Source organism: Sinocyclocheilus anshuiensis, unplaced genomic scaffold, assembly GCF_001515605.1.
Source record: "Sinocyclocheilus anshuiensis isolate Anshui unplaced genomic scaffold, SAMN03320099.WGS_v1.1 scaffold478, whole genome shotgun sequence".
Taxonomy (NCBI): Eukaryota; Metazoa; Chordata; class Actinopteri; order Cypriniformes; family Cyprinidae; genus Sinocyclocheilus; species Sinocyclocheilus anshuiensis.
The window spans coordinates 792,271-795,234 of NW_015542376.1; positions in this window are offsets into that span (position 1 = coordinate 792,271).

Genomic DNA, 2,964 nt, shown 5'->3' on the forward strand with positions numbered 1-2,964 from the left:
GGCTCGGTGTTGACGTCGAGGAAGCGCTGTCACGGTCGCGTCACACTATCACGAAAATAAACAAAGCAAACTAACCTGAAATCAAGTATCATGAATGAGATGGAAATTTCGAAGATAATGTTGTATTTGTATTAACACGTAGACTGCAAGACAATCGGGTTGTTCTGTCAATGGGTTTACTGTTGAAATTCAGGACTTCGGCATTATACTGCATTCACTTCAACAGTAAATTAGCTACTGTAACACTTTAGCAGTTTTAATATTTTTTTTTACTGAAAACAACAAAACTGAAAACAACTCAAATTGACAGTAACACTGTAAAGAGTTCCTACAGAAAGACACAGCAAAAATACTGTGATAACAGCAAAACTGCAAAGAAAACAAGCAAATAGCAGTTCAGCTTGTATTTATATATTTTTTAAAATACTTAATTCGAAACTTTGGAACTTTGAACTGTTTTGTTTGAGGCAAAATATCCGACAAATAATAGCACACAAGTGTAGACAGACAAGAAAAGTAGAAAAAAATAGCTGTTGCTACTTTATTTAGATTTTAAACTTTCAACTGAGACTGCGCTACTGTCAGTCACGGAAGCCTTGCGGATTGCAAAAGCTGATTCCAAATCATCAGTTCTTATTCTGCTGGATCTATCTGCTGCTTTTGACACTGTCAATCATCAGATCCTCCTGTCTGCCCTCTCTTCACTATGTCTGTTGTGGAAAAGTTCATTTCAGTAATTCAAGTAAAATTGTGAAACTCATGTATTAAATAAATTCAATGCACTTGTTTGTCTTTGGTTCTTTTAATTGTGATGATTTTGGCTCACATTTAACAAAAACCCACCAATTCACTATCTCAACAAATTAGTCACAATTTGAGTTGAATTACTGAAATAAATGAACTTTTCCACGACATTCTAATTTATTGAGATGCACCTGTAGATCCTTAAAACAAGATGAATAAAATAGGGTTATAAAATGTTTGCAAAAACTTGTCCTATCCATTCATTTTCTAGACCGCAAACTGACTTTTAAAGCTTATATACTCATAAGAGCAACGTTTTGATCTTCACATAAATTCCAGGGGGTGGGCAGTGTTTCTATGTGAATCTGAAATTTGGTGAAAATTTCATACAGCCTGTTTATTGAATACTTTTGGAAATTTTAGGAAGAAGATAGCCTCTGAAAACAAGCAGCTGAAAGAAATGACCTTCCTCATTTTTTACTGTACCTGCAAATGCAAGAGAGCTGTGCGTTCACCGCAAATAACACAGAGATGGAAACTGAATACATAGTTTAAGTTTTTGCTTCATTAGAAAGTAAATGTCTCATAGCAAGTATACAATATGACATGAAAGCAAAGTGCAATATTATCTTAAGTGTTTGTTAATGAAATCAAAATGAAACACTATACAGTTTAAATGCATTACGTACCATGTATTTGTACACAGTACCATGGTAATGCCATATTTGTTTGGACATTTAGCATGGTACTACCTTGGTATTCTTTGAAGCACCTTGGAGTACCATGTAAATACCATAGTATACACTACCATTCAAAATGTTTAAGAATTTAATACTTTTATTCAGCATAGGTAGCACAGCCAGAACATGGGTGTTAAAGTGTTTTAAATTCTACCATAAGAGGGCGCTGCAGGCTTGCAGAAGACTCTGAGCCTTGGGGACAACAGCATCTTCAATGCATAAGCATAGTTTTGCAGCTGGAATTGGTCTGGGGACGAGTCATTTGAAAGATCCAGCTGAGAACATTTAGCATTGTGACCCATTTCAACAAGGTTACTAATAATACTTCCATGTTTGCATCTGATATGCTTGGCTCTTGCTCTGCATGGAGTGGAAAGGCAGGTGCTGGCAGTACACAAGATAGTGAAAGCCATCAAATTGCTTTTATGCTGGTTCTTTTCACTCTTGTTGCTCCTGATGTCAACAACTGCCCTGTTTGTTCACATTTAGGGATCCAGTCCAGTCAAATTGTTTGTACTCAAAAAGGTCTTTCATGATCAGTCACTTTGCACCAGAGAAAAGGGCTTCAACTAAACATGATGGGAAATTACGTTTGGAGATAAATTGATGTTATAGATGCCAGATCTCTCCTGTGTCAACGAGGCTAGCAGGCAGAGCTGTAGGAAAGTAATGTCGTAGATGTACTGTGGGGATCAAAGTGCTGACAACTTGAAAGACCTCTGAGCAGTAAATCCATAGTGTTCACATGAGACACCTGTCAGCTCATCAAATGGAACTGCGGAGGAGCTTAACTCGTGACAAACAAACCATCACTTACACAGCCACTGAGCCTTTTGGTGTAAGAGCCAAAAGGTTATCACAAACTGTCAGTTGAGAACTGAGAAATGCAGGTGGGTGACTCTTCATGACCACCTGCTGAAACTGTCTATAATCACCAATACCAGCACAAACCCTGAGCTCTGTGTGCACTTGGCTTGCCGTATACGGTGGCTTCGTGAATTGCATCGGCCCAGAAGGGAATGGATTGGTTCTGCCTGAGCCATCTGGTGAATTCCCCTGCTGTGGCTCTGTCCAAAACCCTACAGCACCAGTGAGGAACGAGCGACACTCTTACTGCTCGTAATTGTCATACAGTGTGTTCAAAACACCCTGAGTCTATGCCTACAACCACTGGAGGAATGAGTAAGAGGGAGCTGGTGTTGCTTTGGCAGAGAGATTTATATTTTATTGTGTAATAAGATGAGACATGCTTCGATATCAGGGTTGTGCGCCATTCAGAACTGAATTAGAAATGCCTTTTAAATTGAACTGAAGCAGAATTAAAATGAATTCAAATGCAAAAAAGGATCAAAAAACCTTTTTGATTAGATAGATAGATAAACACCCTATCTGAAAGCAATAGATGGATGGATGGATGGATGGATGGATGGATGGATAGATAGATAGATAACACCCTATCTGAAAGCAATAGATAGATAGA